The sequence below is a fragment of the Lacerta agilis genome, chromosome 9 (genome assembly GCF_009819535.1).
Source record: "Lacerta agilis isolate rLacAgi1 chromosome 9, rLacAgi1.pri, whole genome shotgun sequence".
In the NCBI taxonomy this organism is placed as follows: domain Eukaryota; kingdom Metazoa; phylum Chordata; class Lepidosauria; order Squamata; family Lacertidae; genus Lacerta; species Lacerta agilis.
In genome coordinates, this window is record NC_046320.1 from 6,846,553 (window position 1) to 6,864,053 (window position 17,501).

A 17,501-nucleotide genomic window follows, 5' to 3' on the forward strand; every position below is an offset into this window, starting at 1 on the left:
CTCTTAGGGACTCACAAGTAGAAAGCTCTGAAGAAGAAAATGGGGTTTCCCAGATTGAGGAAACCAGTACTGAAACAGTTAACAAAAATCCTGCTGAGGGGACTAGTTTTAAAGCCTCAGAGGAATTTGAGAAATGGAAACTAGAACAAGAATATAAACTGAAGGAATTAGAATTAAAATTACAAGCTGAAAGAGAGAGAGAGAGAGAAAGAGAGGCAATGGCACTGAAAGAGAAAGAAATGACCTTAAATATTGAAAGAGAGAGAGAGGCAAGAGCACTAAAAGAGAAGGAAATGATATTAACTATTGAGGCAAAAGAGAGAGAATTAAAGTTACAAGCTGAGGCAAAAGAGAGAGAACTGAAAGAGAAAGAAATGACCTTAGCTATTGAGAGAGAGAGAGAACGGGAGGAAAGAGAATATTTATTAGAAATGAAAAGACTTGAATTATCAGCTGTAGATAATAGAAACAACAACAATAGTTCCACACAAAATCCTAGCAGGGTGGATTTAAAAAGATTCCCTGACTTCAAAGATAAAGACGATCCTGAAGCGTTTATCATTTCTTTTGAGAGGGCTTGCGAAGATTTTGAAGTAAAAGATGAGGAGAAAATGCAAATACTGAGAGCGCGTATTAGTGGAACATTAACAGAGATTTATTCTCAAATGCCATCTGATCAATCTAAAGATTTTGAAGCATTTAAACAGTTGGTTTATGTTAGATTCGGAATTACTGCAGAGCAACTGAGACAAAAGTTTAGAACAATAAAAAAAGTGCGTGAGGAAACATTCGCTCAATTAGGAGCTAAAACTACAAATTATTTAAACAAGTGGCTAGAACAGGAGGGTGCTGATTCTGTGGCAAAAATAAAAGAGGTGATCGCATTGGAACAATTTTATGACACGATTAATAGTCATCTGAAGTAGTTAATTAAAGAAAGACGCCCTAAAACCATCCTGGAAGCTGCTAATCTGGCAGATGAAATAAATGAAATCCGAGAACACGCTTATGATGCCCCAAAATATAAGGACAAACAGTGGGAAACAAATAAGATTAAGAGAATGCAACAGCCCACAAAGTTTACCACAGAAACTGCCAAGAAAATTTTTCCCGCCAATGCAAATGTTCCCCATAACACGCCTATGACAACGGGGGGGACTGAGGGAAAAGTAAATAAATATAGTGAGGGTAAAAGGCCTGAATTAATCTGTTGGCAATGTGGGAGAAAAGGCCATAGACAATTGGACTGTAGAACTGAAATCCGAACTAAGAGTGCAAATAATATCCCTCAGAAGCAGACATATTGTGTCCAAACTGTGGAGACAGAGCCAACTGCCAACATGGTTGCCACGGCAACCGAGGCCCAGTCAGAGGCTGATGAGTTACCAGTGGCCCAAGTTGTGAGGTGCTATATAATTCAACAAGATGACATGCTATTACACAAAACAGGAGAAGAAATTTGGGTGAATGGTAAACCATATAAAGGCTTAAAAGACACAGGGTCTCAGATTAGTATTGTACATCCTGATTTGTTAAAGCCAGAAGACTTTATTAAAGGCAAAACAATCAGTTTAAAAGGAATATCAAAACAGCCAGAAATCTTGCCAGTCGCATTAGTTAATCTGACATATAAACAATGGTCTGGAAAATGGCAAGTAGCAGTTTCACCAGAAATCCCAGCTCCAATGTTAATCGGGTGGGATCTACTTGACCATGTACAGAGTGCATTTGTAATAACTAGGGCACAAAAACTGCGACAGTTACCTCAGGAGGAAAGGCCTGATACAATTGCTGAACTGACACAAGATACAAGTATAATGCCAGTTACAAATAGTCAAGCAGCTAGTTTTGCAGCCAAGCAGAAACTAGATACAGATTTACAGAAATATTTTCAAGCCACAGCCGTGAATACAGTATTAACCCCTGAAAGCCCGGAGCGGTTTATAGTCAACAATGGGTTGCTATACAGGGAGATTCTTTTAAAGCCTAATAGAGGGGGTAATGAGATCCACAGGCAACTGATAGTACCTACTGAATTCAGAACCAAGATAATACAACATGCACATGGCAGTATCTTTGGAGGTCACTTGGGAATCACCAGAACCAAACAAAGGGTGTCCCAAAATTTCTTTTGGCCTGGGATGGGCAAGCAAATAAAGTTATTTTGTCGAACGTGCCATACTTGCCAATTACAAGGACATGGGCAAGATAAGACGAAAGCACGTGAGAGATCTTTTGAGCCAGGACAAGATATTTTATTAATCAGATCAGTAAACAGTGACAAATTACAACTGACATGGGAAGGTCCTTGTAAGATCATTTCAAAAATGAATGATATAAACAATATAATTCAGCATGGTGAAGGGAGGCGGGTCATGCATAAGAATATGATAAACCCAACCCAGTCACTAAACCATGAACCCAATCTAGACTACAGTCGTCACGTTGTTGAAAAAGCCTGTGATATTGGTAAAGGAGTGTCTACCTGCAATGTGACCAGTGACCTATCTGTGAGATCAGTTAGAACAACTAGTCAAATTTATGATAAACCATTCATCAGTTGGAAAGATAGAAAGAAAGACGTGCTAGAAGTTATAGCTGGCATGGGGTCCCATCGACTTTCTATGAAAGTGAAAGTGTTTCCTACACTAGAGACTGTGTGGTGGGAGGATGGGTACCCTGCTGCTCATGCAACACAAATAAATGTCCAAAATGAATGTAGTTACACAGCATTAACAGGGCTACCACGTCAAAGGCATACAAAAGTAATCTTAAAATTGCTCGAAGTGGGAACTAATAAATCACTACAGACCAAAGATGAACTGACAACAAGGGAGATTGCTATGAGCAATAAGCAATCAGAGCTTGTTAGCCTACTTTCATTAAGAGATCACGCTTGCCTAGAAAGCTTCAGCAAGCTGACAAAAACAGAAGATATCCACAAACTTCTGCAAATAGTTCCCAGTGCATTTAAAAGCCAGACAACCAGTGTTTATGCAGCTTATGATGACCTGGAGATGTGTGTACAAGTCTGCGAGCTTAAACATTTAACAGAGATCCTGAAGGAGGGAGAGGTTGAACTAAGAGAGCTTTTGATCCTGAGAAACAAGGACTCTACCCAGCTTGGGATCCACAATCGTTACAGACGCCTCGAGTGCAGAGATCGGAATGGGACTGTGTCATCTGGCCGGGGAAGACAGCTTACATCCCAGCATGTTTGGCAGAGAAAAGACTGGTGCCCCGAGAAAGATACTTCTTGCGACGGTTAAGGACGATAAGGAGCGTGAAAGGATCCTAAACATCATCGCAGACGCCTTATCACGAAGACCCAAAGACAAAGGTTAAAATGGACAGTTACGGGTTTTCTTGCAATAAAGGCCTAATGCTGCATGAACTATTGTATATAATGTGAAAAGCCCAAATATTATGCCATAGTTAGGTAATTAAAGGTAAGAGTTATAAAATGTATTGTTTATGTTAATGTTTAAAAATGTTGTTTGTATCAGAGGGATACTTTGGCTAGTAACTCCTCTGATACAAACCTAAAAAGGAGGGAGGTATGTGGAGAACTAGCCTCATGCCAGGTAGGGGTTAAGTGTTCTGACAGTTAGAACCCTCAGGGGCGGGCTTAGCCTGGGTATAAAACACCCCTCCCAGTGGGCAGTAAGTCAGTTGAAGTGTGGGCAGGAGGAGTTAGAGTTAAGTGCGGGGAGTTAGAGTTGGAGTTGAGCAGTGTGAGTCAAGAGATAGAGCTGGGAGTTTAGAGTCTTAGGTGGATGTTAGCAGAGAGGATAATGAGATTGTGAAACGCGTTGTTATTGATATTTAGTTTACTATTAGAGGTATTAGGCCGGTAATATTTAGAGGTATTAGGCCGGTATAGGACAACTGTTTTAAGCTTATTGAACAACCTTTTATTTATCAGCAACCACAAGCTTTGTACGCAATAAACATCTTTTTAGTTCACAATATCCTCGTCTGTGGTGAATGAAGTAAGCAGGATCCAGCCAGTAGTCTGAAGGGCTGCAGCTGGGGGACTGTTTGTCGTTGGTGCAGCACTCATAGACCGTAAAACGTCCGGGGGTGGGCTGTACAGGGCGAAGGGCCCGCGACAACAGTCACTCACCAAAGTGGATATGTGATATTCGTTTAGGGGAGCCAAAGGATGGATCAGTCCCAAGCTTGGCAGGGATGCTGAATCTTCTTAAGTCAATCATGCCTCGTGTGAGCTAACTCATATGTATGGCCTACAATAGATGCAAAGAAAGCACTGTTTGGCAATGCAGACCCACTAGCGATTTTTTGGCTTGGTTCTGCGTCATTTCAGAGTTCTCTGTGAACACAAACAGAAATAGGAAGTTGTAAGAATTACAGTTGTCAGCAGCAAAGCTGGTTCGAGTTCAGTTGCACAGAAACTTTTCCATGCACTGAGCGATGTTGAGCTGAGAGCGTCTATAGATACTTGAATGAGTTGTGCCTCCCACCTCCCCATAATCCTCTATTTAAAACAGACTGACTTTGGTAAGCGTTTTAATTAGAGCTTCCAATAGTATTCTCTGAGCACAATCAAGGCACCCCCTCCCACATCCTTGAGGGGAGGGGGACCAAGTTTTCCCTCTCTGTGTTGCTTTGAAGAAAGCGATTCCTTGTTAATAGGATTCAATTTGGAAGAGATTAGCATCTTTCAGAAGAACCTACACTACATGCTAGTCACACATCAAGCACAAATCAAAGACTTATTCTCCTTTTCCCTTCCACCTTTTCCTGCTTTATATGGTTCTGGCAAATAGGTATCACTAGAAATATTTTTAAGGTAATATTTATAAATAGGTGGGCTCTTAATCAGGCACTTTGGCACACAGATGGTTTTAGAATTTTATTCAGAGGCCCAATGCAGAAATGTAAGATGCACCACATGACTCATGCTTTTCACTCTAGCTTAGCCAAAGAGATGCTTCTGGTCATGGTGCCTTACAAGAGGGCACTCCATTGTCTCTTGAGAGTGATGGATGCCAACAAGAAGTCTACAATGGCCTCACAAGTCACCACATTTCTCCACCTCTTGTTTTCTTTGTGACTTGTGTTCTTGCCATGAGATCCTGTTGATTCACTCACAGCTTTATGGCACCTCATTTTAAAAAATTCTGGGGTTGTTTTTTTTTTTTTTTTTTACAAAGAATCACCTCATTTAGATCTTTTATTAGTTGTCTTGAGAAGGCCACATGTAAGTGTGTGAGAGAGTGTGGACAGCTAGATAAATAGTTACAAAAGTTGGGTGCACCCCCACTCTTTGCCAAGCAATAGCAAGATCCCAGGGGGGTTCCAGGCACTTACCCATGGCCTGTGTTTCTTTGGAGAATCGAGGCACAGTGGAGACTGTCATAGCTTTAAGAAATGTGGTTCATTCACCTATTTACACATTCAGTCTGCATGGAGGGAGTCCAGATCTTACAGCATGGTCATTACAAGAGGGGCTTGTCCCCCAAAGCAGTGCAGCCCTGGAGTCCAAGGCATCTCTCCCAGCAGGCCTGCAGCCAGCCTGCCCAAGATGGATCCTAGTCTTTCTTCCGACTATGGTGTTGCGGCGCTCATCTCACTTTCAGGCCGAGGGAGCCGGCGTTTGTCCACAGACAGCTTTCCGGGTCATGTGGCCAGCATGACTAAACCGCTTCTGGTGCAATGGAATGCCGTGACGGAAGCCAGAGCGCACAGAAATGCCGTTTACCTTCCTGCCATAGTGGTACCTATTTATCTACTTGCACTGGCAAGCTTTTGAACTGCTAGTTGGGCAGGAGCTGGGAACAGATCAAAGGGAGCTCACCCTGTCACACGAAGTCAAACCGCCGACCTTCCAATCGGCAAGCCCAAGAGGCTCAGTGGTTTAGACGACAGTCTTTCTTCCATCTTCTTCCCAGTAGCCCTTGCTCAAAACTCTCTTTTCCTGTCGCCTCACACCCAGTTGCCCTGGCAACCCTCCAAACCCCCAGTCTCTGTTCACACCTCAGGGCAAGGGGGAAGGACAGTTCTTTTGCATTGTCAATAGCTCTCAATGGCCCTGCATTGTTTCTCAATGGCCCTAGCTTGGCCAGGTTGTTTTGCATCGGCTAGTTCAGGAATTTCTCCCTTCACATCCTTCCTGGGTTTTTTTTTTTGGGGGGGGGGAGGCACCCAAATCTATATCAATATGTTTGTGTGTGTATGTATGTATGTGTATACAACACTTGGGTGTGATAATGGCTGCGAGACCTCTGCCTGAATCCTGGAAAATCACTGTCAGTCAAGGAAGATTACATAGACCAATGCTCTGACTCAGGATAAGGTTATAGGTTGACTGACATTAGCGTGCTGGAGGCCAAACCCTGCCTCAGAGTTTAGATGCTCCAAGAAGCCTCTGAAATCCAGTACCTTATTACGAGTGGCATGATGTATAATTTATAATAGTGTTATTTATTAATGTGCACAGTTTGGGCACCCCGGCGTGTTATCAAGAGTTGTGTTATCCCAGCGGAGGGAAGAAAGCCATCTCTCTTTGACAAATGTTGACAGCTCCTTCTCTTGAACTCAAACAGGGGCTTCCTTGTTTGGTACTTGCCATTCTCTCTCCTCCTTTTAAAAGTCACTCCAGAGCTATTTACCCTTTTGCTCTCAACAGCACTTAAAGACTTTAAAAAGCACTTCCTGTGGCGAAGAAACAACAGTGGTCAGTGCCGGATTAACACAGCGAGGGACGGACAGGCACATGGCAGTAATAACTCTTTAAGTCTTGTGTTCCTTGTTTTCCTCCCATAGAGAGACAGAAATACACAGCTGCCCAGGAGCAGTGGCATCAATTTAGTTCAAAGGAAGTAAGTGCAGCCAAATTTAACACTAGTTCTGAGGCACGTTAACAGCTTCTGACATCTATTGCATTCAAATGTGTTTAGTGGCTTTTCAAAAGGCAGGGAGTTTTCCCTTCATCTCCCTTTGCCAGCCCACAGTATGCCATTTTACCTATGGACAGCACCGGCTGCTTGAAAAGCTTCCCTTGGCTGGTTCCAAATTGTTGGATCTATACTCCTTTGTCATGACTCCTCGTTTGCAGATGGCTCCAAAAACTGCCAGGCCACTGAGTGACATTTTTTTTTGGGGGGGGGGAACAGAAGTTTCTGTATTTAATGAATAGAAGAAAAAAAAAATCAATGCTGGACTCAATTCTGTCCGGAAGCAGCATCCTTTGTACTGGAAACCCCCTCCCTAAATCACCAACTTTCCTCAATTAATTCATCCATTCTTCATCATCATTAATAATAATAATAATAATAATAATAATAATAATAATAATAATTTATTATTTATACCCCACCCATCCGGCTAGGTTTCCCCAGCCACTCTGGGCAGCTCCCAACAAAATATTAAAAACACGATAAAACATCAAACATTAAAAACTTCCCTAAACAGTGTTGCCTTCAGATGTCTTCTAAAAGTCACATAGTTGTTTATTTCCTTGACATTTGATGGAAGGACGCAATGGGTGACTCAGAGAGAATTTCTGCTCAGGCAGGTGCATTTTGGGACCCATGAGACTGGAGAATAGCGATGGGATAAATTCATGTCAAATCTTTAGTAACATCGACAGGCAGGGTAAGGGTCGGTAAGGCATTGGGTCCCAGGATCAATTCACCATTCCACAAGTCCCACGTTGATGGAATGTGTGCACCAGGTTTGGACTGTCCCAAACGCATTCCATGGGAGACAGCCAGTATTGAACCTTGCCTTGGTGCAAGCCAAGCAAGCAAGGTCTAAGTGGGTGACCAGGGTGCAGATCCAACCAGGCAGATACCCCAACCCGACCTTGGGGGTACCATGGTCATCCCCCCAGGCTCCTTATCGGGGGGTATACTATGTTGATTCTACTCAATGCCATTTCCACCCTCATACAAAACATTCTTCTGCCTAACAAAGGAAGGTCATAATTCCATTTAGGGAGGGGACTTCCGGTTTTACCGCGGGTCGTAACCAGGTGTATTCCGTGGGCTTTGAGCTCTCGGGTCGTCAGCTGGGGGTAAAAGGGGGTAGCACAAGGCTAGGTGCACCCCCAAATAAGGTGGAGGTGGCAAGCCCCCACCGAGAAGTGTCGGCCGCGTCCGAAAGGATCCTGGCATCCCTCGCCGGAAAAAAAAAAAACGGCTGAGGAGAGGAGGTATCCTGGGCGCTGCGACAGGAGAAGATCGTATTTACCAGCTGAGAGCCTACCCCTGGAGCGGTCACGACGGTACAAATTCCTTTTAAGTTATGAGCTTACCTTAAATTCGAGCGGTGGGTTTTAAGCTGAGAAAAGCTCCGAGTTTACTTTTAAAATCCACAAGCCGCTGCACAAAGAAAGACGCTGATAATAGGAGTGGAAAGAGGGGGAGAGAGGAGGAGACGCAGCGTGAGGAGTGGAACAAAGGAGAAAGCAAATAGAAAGACATAATAGCGCTCGAGAGAGACTTGTAAAACACCTTTTGAGCAAGCACCAAAGAGAGTAAATACAGAGGAGCTACCCTCATTGCGTCTTTAAGTAGCCGCATGAATAAAGGAATTGGGTTGGAAACGGGGATACAGCCTACAGGGAAATCGCTGTACTGGAAAGCTAAGCAGCCAGCGTAATTGGAAGGGGAAAAAAAAAAGAAAGGGGACCTGCGAGACCGCGGCAAAAGGAAGGAGGCGAGGAGAAGGTTACTGAGAAAGCAATAAAGAAAGAAGGACTCAGATGGTGTAAGACAACAAAGGGATAGACGGAAAAATGGCGGAGAGAGTATAGACGGGACAGTGACTAAGCAGCTAGAAACAGAAGGAACCAGGAAGTGATAAAACCAAACGTGCAATAGAGCAGCAGAAATCACGACACCTGGTGGCTCTTGCAAAAACTGCATCTACCTAGTGACTTTATCTATTACTGCAAATAACCAGATTCATCAAAATTAAACGTTACCCTGAGGCAAGATATACCACCATACTGCGACTCCCACTGGATAAAAATGGAAAAACACCTTAAAAAAACGGGGTTGGCGATTACCACACAAAGAAGAAACTCAACAGCAGAACAGGCACAAGAACTAGACCTCCGAGAATTAATTCTGAGCCTGAAAGGTGACATTGGAGAAATAAAACAGGATATTACTGAAATTAAAAAAGAAATGAACGAGATGAACGACAGGTTCAAAGGACTGGAAGGGAAGATAGAAAAGATAGAAGGGAAGGTGGAGGCAAATGAAAAAGAAAAAGAAGAAATTAAAGAACACTTGAAAAAAGTGGAAGAAAAAGTCACCCAGTCTGAAAAGGATATAGAGGAGATCCGATCAAAAAGCCAAACAACAGATAATACAGTGAAAAAATTAACTAAAGAAAAAAAAGAAGGGAAAAAGGACTCAGAAAAAATAAAGAAAGAATTGGAGGAGCAAAAGATGATACAGGAGGCGACACAGGATGCCTTGGCTGTCATGCAGATGCAATTACGGGAAAAAACCCTGAGATTCAGAAATATACCGGAGAAACATAATGAAGAGATAGAATCAAAAATGGTGTGTGAGTTAGCGAAATGGCTGGAATTAGAAGAGAAGGAGATGGAGATACGTATAGAAAAAGCCTTCAGGGTCAACTCAAAGAAAGCAAAGATAAATAACTGGCCTGGTGACTGTCTAGTGACCTTTACAAATATGTGGATTAGAAATAGAATACTCCAAACAAAAGGAAAAAAGAAGTTGAAGATAGACGGTATTGAAATAATAATCCTAAAAGAAGTACCTCCAAGGCTGATCCAAAAAAGAAAAAACTACCAGTTCCTAACCAGAGCCTTAAGAGCAAAGAAAATCTCTTTCCGTTGGGAATACCCGGAGGGATTGTCCTTTTCATTTAAGGGAAAAAGAAGAAGGTTCGAATCTCCCCTGGAAGCAGAAAGGTTCTCAAGGACATACGCACAGGAACTGGGAGGAGGAAAAGCAAAATTTATCAAAGGAAAACAGCGCAATCAAGACGAAGAAGTAGAAGAAGTAGAGGAAGACATTGTAGTGACCGACGCGGAAGGAGAAGACGTAGTAGAAGAGGAAGAGGAGGAAGAGCAAAAGGACTGACCCACACAATATATCCAGGACACTAATTCACATCTCTAGCTGAGTGGCAGAGGGAAAAAAGGGGGAACCCTTGGCTCCTTCTTTTTAAATCACATTTACTTGATTGAATAAATATGAAACTAAAAGCGATCAGCTGGAACGTGAACGGATTGAACAATAAAAAAAAAAAGAAATAGGATAACTCACACATTAAGAAAACAGGACTGGGACATTGTTTGTCTCCAGGAAACGCACATAAACAAGAAGCATGAAAGAGTATTAAAAAATGGGAAATTAGGATTAGAATTTATTACATCACACCAATGTAAGAAAAGAGGGGTAGTGTTCTACGTAAAAGAAAAATGGGAGCCAGAGCTAGTCTGGAATGATAAAGAGGGAAGAATTATAATAATTAAAACAGTGGTAGAAGGGGAAAGATGGTTGTGGGTTGGGATATATGCTCCCAATGGAAGTAAGATTGCTTTCTTTAAAGAGCTGGAAAAACAGCTATTAAACTACCTGGGAGAAAGGATTATAATAATGGGAGATCTGAATGGAGTCACCGACCCCGAACTAGATAAAACAAAAACCAATAAAAGAAAAAAAAGGGATTATAAACTACCAAAAATATTCCCAGAAATGATGGAAAATTTTAATTTGATAGATGCATGGAGATACAAATTCCCCATAAAAAAAGATTTCACCTTCTTTTCGCATAGACATCAAACCGCCAGTAGAATAGATACCATTTGGATGCCGAAAGAACTGATATTAATCACCCAAAAAATAGAAATCGGACCCCAAACATTCTCAGACCATAACCCCATAAAATTGATAATTGACAAAGGAAAACAAGAGAACAACAAAAAATGGAGTTTAAATGTGTTCTTACTAAATAACGACAAAATTAAAAAAGGAGCCCAGGAGACCATGAGAGAATTTTTTGCATTAAATAACAATGGAGAAGTAGAGAGAAAAATAGTGTGGGACGCGGGTAAAGCTGTGGCGAGGGGGTACTTTATTCAGCAAAATATTATAAGCAAAAGAAAAAGAGAAAAAAATAAGGAAGATCTACTAGAAGAAATAAAATCTAAAGAAAAAACACTATATAAAACTGGAAAGAAGACAGTAGAAAAGGAACTCAAAATATTAAGAACTCAGTATCAAAATATTATAGACCAGGAATTAGAGCACCAAATCCAGACTTGGAAGTATAGAAACTTTGAATGGGCCAATAAGCCAAATAAATTACTTAGCTGGCAAATGAACAAGAGAAGAAATGAGAAGATTATAAATAAAATAAAATCAGAAGGGAAAGTTATAAATAAGCCAGAGGAAATTATGAGAGTTTTTGAAGATTTCTATAAGGTTTTATATAGAAAAGAAAATATACAGGATAAGGATATTAAAGAATTTCTGAATAAACACAAACTACCGAAAATACCACAAGAAAAAACCAATATGCTGAATAAAGAAATCACCTTAATAGAAATAAAGGAAGCCATCAAAAGTATGAAGAAAGGGAAGTCACCAGGGCCGGATGGGCTCCCAATTGAGTATTACAAGAACTTGGAAGAAATATTAATAACACCAATGAAAGAAATAATGAATGACACCTTTAAGAAAGGGGTTATACCCACATCCTGGGAGGAGGCATTAATCACGCTAATACCCAAACAGACTGCAGACCTAGAATCCCCACAGAATTACAGGCCAATTTCATTGCTGAATTGCGATTATAAAATCTTCACTAAGATACTGGCCAATAGATTAAATAATATTTTGGAAGACCTAATCCATAAAGACCAAGCTGGTTTTATCAAGGGTAGACAAACAAAAGAAAATATTAGAAATATAGTAAATATAATGGAATGCTTGGAGAACAATAGAGGAAAACAAGCTGCAGTATTGTCTCTGGATGCAGATAAAGCCTTTGACAGAGTCTCGTGGAAATTTATGAAGAAAGTATTAAAGGAAGTAAATTTAGGAGAAAATATGGAACGGGCAATTGACATCATCTATGAAAAACAGAAAGCGAAATTAATTATTAACAACAAGTTGACAGAAAATATTGATATAACAAGAGGGACACGGCAAGGCTGCCCCCTATCACCACTCCTCTTTATAATTGTACTAGAAGTCCTATTAAGGAACATAAGGGAGAACGAGAGTATAAGAGGAGTGGTGATAGGAAGGAAGAGATACAAGATCAAAGCCTTTGCCGACGATATAATTATAACCACGGAAGATCCTCTGCATAGCATTCCGAATACATTACAAGTAATTAAAGAGTATGGTAAATTGGCAGGCCTGAAAATAAACTATGATAAAACTAAAATGCTAGTTAAAAATTTGGAAGAAAGAGATAAAATAGAATTAGAAGGATTAACTGGGATAAAAATCTCCAAAAAGTTAAAGTATCTGGGCATCAACATTTCGATTAACAACTTAGATTTGGTGAAAGAAAATTATGGGGAAAAGTGGAAAGAGATAAAGAAAAAACTGGACTTATGGTCGAAATTAAAAATTTCGCTATTAGGTAGAATTTCACTGATTAAAATGGGAGTGTTATCCAAAATGAACTACCTATTTCAAAATCTGCCATTGTTAGGAGGCTCAGACCACTTCAAGGAATGGAAGAAAGACATTTCCAGGTTCGTCTGGAACGGTAAAAAACCACGAATCAAATACAAAATTTTAATTGACCAAAGGGAAAGAGGTGGGTTCGGGCTGCCGGACCTTGAGTTATACCACGATGCAGCAGCAATTTACTGGATTAAAGACTGGATTGAGCTAAAAAATAATGATCTGCTAGACTTGGAGAGCGAAGGTCTAGGATTCGGCTGGCACTGGTATCTCACGAAGGAAAAAATCAACAAACAAAATGTATTTATGTTTAATATTATTAGGAAATCATTGTTTACAGTTTGGTCCAAATATAGAAGATTCTTTGAGATGAAAACACCATGGTGGCTTTCCCCCCTGGAAATCGTAACATCCAAAAGGAGAAATATGGAAACCAACTGGCCCACCTACAAAGATATTTTGGAGGACGTAAATGGCGAAATAAAATTAAAAGATTACAATTCAATCAAAACCTTTTTAACCAGTTGGCTTCAATATTTTCAGTTAAACCAGAGATTTCAGGAAGATAAAAAAATTGGCTTTGAGAAAGGGAAATCGAAAATAGAAGAAATATTATTAGATAAGGAAAAGGATTATATAAAAAACTTATACCATATACTATTAAAATGGGAAACAGAGGATGAACAAATTAAAGAAATGATGATACGATGGGGACAGGACGTGGGGAAACCAATTAAGTTGGAAAAATGGGAAAACCTATGGAAAAGAGATAGTAAATTATCACCAAACTACGACATAAAAGAGAATCTTCTAAAAATGCAATATAGATGGCACTTGACACCCGTCAAGTTAGCCAAAATGTATAAAAACATATCAAACCAATGCTGGAGATGCAAGAAGGAGGTAGGGACCTACCTACATATGTGGTGGTTCTGTAAGGAGATCAAAGTATTTTGGGAGAAGGTGTACATAGAGATGAAAAAAATAATCAGATATCCCTTTAAAAAGAGTATGGAGACCTTTCTACTAGGTATGGTGGGTGATGAGTTTCAGTCAAAAGATAGAAAGATAGTCTTGTACGCCACGGTCTCAGCGAGACTATTAATAGCAAGGAATTGGAAAACACAAATTATACCGGAAAAGGAGGATTGGCAACTTAAAATGTTAACATATTATAATTTGGCACAAAAATATGAAGAATTAAAAGGAACAAGTAATCTAGAAAGAGAAGAAAATTGGAAACCATTAAAGGATTATCTTAGCTTACAGGCGGGGAAAGCCAGCCTTCTGACAGATTAATAAAGACCCAAACAATTGAGATTATTAGATTAAGAATAAAGGAGAGATCATGCGGAAAGAGGAAAGAAGAACAACCAGGCAGTGATGGGTAGGCTGAGAAGTCAAGACGGGGGGGGGGGGGGAGTAGAGGGGAGGGAAGGTAGAGATAAGAGGGAAGGGGAAAGAAGCAAAGCGGGAAGAAGATGACATCTCATAATAGTCTAATATGTTCTGTTAAGCAGTTTGCAATTTGACTGGACATGTAAAATAATTGCTTTTATGTTCTTTATTCTTTTTCCTGTAAAATGCTTTTCCTTTTCCTTAACATCTTAAGTATTTTGTAATATCTTGAAATAAAATAAAGTTTCTTTTTTTAAAAAAAAAAAATAATTCCATTTAGGGAAAAAGAAAGAAAGAAAGAAAGAAAGAAAGAAAGAAAGAAAGAAAGAAAGAAAGAAAGCCAACCAAGTGCCAATCAGATAGAGAGAGAGGAATTACTTTCCAGCCCTGTCAATCGGCAACCCAAATTTGCTCATCCGAGGGTGAGTGGTGGAAGTTCTCAAGAAAAAAAATGGCTGTGAGCTTAGATAGGCTTTCCCCTCCCTTTTGCAGGGCATAGGTGCCAACTACCTGGGGCTCTGTGTGCCCAAGCACCTACAAAATTCCTTATGAAGGGGCCAGACACACACACATTTTGGTGCCAGGGCCATGCATGCTGCATGGCACCCACAGTCCCGGGCACTCACGATTGCAGGGCCAAGCTGGCTTTCCTGTTACATGGGGCAGCTTTTCCCCATGAGCCTATCACAGAGACAAGATACTTGACCAGTATTTTGCTGCAGTGGTTCATGGGGCCATGGGTGAGGCTTCTCGAATCAGGTCTAATGCAAACGGGAAAGACAGAACATAGCCACCCGAAACCTTTCATTCCTCTTAAGATGTGGAGAAAAGGAATGGGGAAGAAGGAACACTTCTTGAAAGTCCTGCTCAGGTAGTCTTGAAAGTGTTTGAGAGAAGACCCCCCCTCACCTCCAAAAAGGGGGCACAATGGCTACATTCACATGCTAACCTTAGCTAAAAATAATGGATCAGTAAACCAGAATATTTATCAGCCCGCAACCCCTTGCAGTTCATAATTCATGTGAGCAGCTAAACAACCTAGGATTCAGCTCTTACCATGGGATGATATCCTGGCTTCTTTGGAAGCTCTTAACCTTAGTTTCTGGATCCACACATAAGAGGAAACTATGGTTAAGAGCTAAATCATGATTTGCTATGTCACTCACGCTAAAGAAGGATTGAGGCATGAATGAATGAATTTATTTTACGGTCACAGACCAACTCATTAAATCAACAATACAAAAGTGATACATTAAAATTTGCACAGCAAATACCATACACGTATATGCACGTATACAGCAGCATCTAAAATATATGGATTAGAATCGGGGCATTTAAAATATTGCCTAAAAATTGCCATTTAGGGTTCTGTTCATAGCGATAACACTGCTTGTTCTCTGAGCCTCATGGCTGCTACACAGTATTTCGCTACTTTCAGGGTAATCTCAGGGTCCCTGTCCTCCACAAGGCATTTAAGGCATAGGAATTCATTTAAAGGATTTTGCATGACTGGGGAAATAAAAACACGGCGTATGTCATTGTAAAAGCGGCAACGTAATAAAACATGAGTAACAGATTCTACCTCCGGCAGGCCACAGGGGCAGAGTCGTTCCGCATATGGTTTACCTGCAAATCTTCCCTGCAGTAAGGCAGATGGTAATACATTAAATCTAGCAAGGGTAAACGCCCGTCTATATTTGGGTATTTGTAATTTTGTCAAATACCTCGCTGGAGAAAATCCTCTCCCATTGTCCCCTATAGCTAGATGTTTGCTCATCTCACTCGTATGACGTTGGAGTTCCACATCCCAGACTCGTTGGCAAATGGTTGCTCTTGCTTTCTCGTATCCCGCAGCCAACAAGACCTGAGGCGAGAATCCCAAGTCTCTTAGCTTTCCATACAGAGTGACTTTCCATTTGGATTGGAAAGCATCCAAAAGAGTTAAGGGTGCCAATCCAACAGGAAAGAAAATAAGTTTCAGCCAGTAATGAATCTTGAGAATCCATATGCGGGCGCTGACAGGAATTTGCCCTACCTCCAAGCGAACCGCTATATTGGACACACAAGAAGGGATGGATTGAGGCATGTATCCAGACACAACTTGTGCATGGCCTTGCTTATCCAACCAGGATTGTTGGCTTAGCATTGCATGTTAAGTGGGCTAGAAATTGTAGCTCCCTTTACAAACTACAGTACCCAAGGTCCTCCATGAGCGGTAGACTCGTAATCTGGTGAACCGGGTTCACGTCTCCGCTCCACCACATGCAGCTGCTGGGTGACCTTGAGCTAGTCACACTTCTTCGAAGTCTCTCAGCCCCACTCACCTCACAGAGTGTTTGTTGTGGGGGAGGAAGGGAAAGGAGATTATTAGCCGCTTTGAGACTCCCTCTGGTAGTGATAAAGCGGAATATCAAATCCAAACTCTTCTTCTTCTTCTGTTAGTGGTACAATAGTGCTCTAAATGTATGGTGTGCTTTGAATAGTGCTTGCTTTCTCTGTGACCTTACCCTAGTCTCAGCACCTGTAATATGCAGGGCAATTCTACACTATCCACCTTTCAAGATTTATGTAAGGATTCCAGGAAGATAATACATGCGACACACTTTAAACACTTGAAAGTACAATGCAAATGCTAAATAACAATCATATTAATTATGATGAATGCATCTGAAGGGGCTCAGCTGCAAGTGCAGAAAGGAAAAACGGTGACCTTTGTTGGGGATGTGTTTGGGTGAGAGTTGCGCTTGACTATAGTTCCCTGTAGGGACCTATAAACCAGGACTGCTCCTGTCAGATGCTCAGAGTGTGTCACCATCACCCATTGTACAGCTGAGTCACTCAGGCTGAGAGACAGTGTTCTACCTCAAGGTTATCTGATAAGGTGAGGAGTCTGCCCTGCAGACACCATGCAAACACAGCCAACCAAGCTGAACACGCTATTTCGAGCAAGGCCTATGCATAGGGCAACAGAGGGAAACCGTTCAGAGTCGTGCATCAGCCTGCTGTGCCAGCTGACCTTGAAGGAAATTTGAAAGCAGCCTCTGAGTACAGAAACCATAAAAGCGATGTGTTTCTGTAACCATCTTTCACAGGAGTTGGGAGAGCAGGCTTGTCGCTGGATTCAGAGAGAATGCAACCTGGTTCCTGATTTGCTAAATAATGTATGCTACTTGTGTGTAGGAATTCACAGCCCAAGCCTGCTAGCAAATAACTTGAGGGTTAGTTGCAGTGCTCCAAATGTTGTTGGACTGTGGCTCCCAGCATCCCTGCCCTTTCTCCATGCTGTTTGGAGCTGATGGGAGTTGGAGTCCCCCATGCCTGATTAGGTTGTATACATAGACTGTGAAAATATATGAACCTTAAGCCAACAAAGTGTGCATAGAGCAGCTGGACTATGCACACAGAGACCTTTAAGAAAAATCTGGAATCCCAACAAATTAAATGATT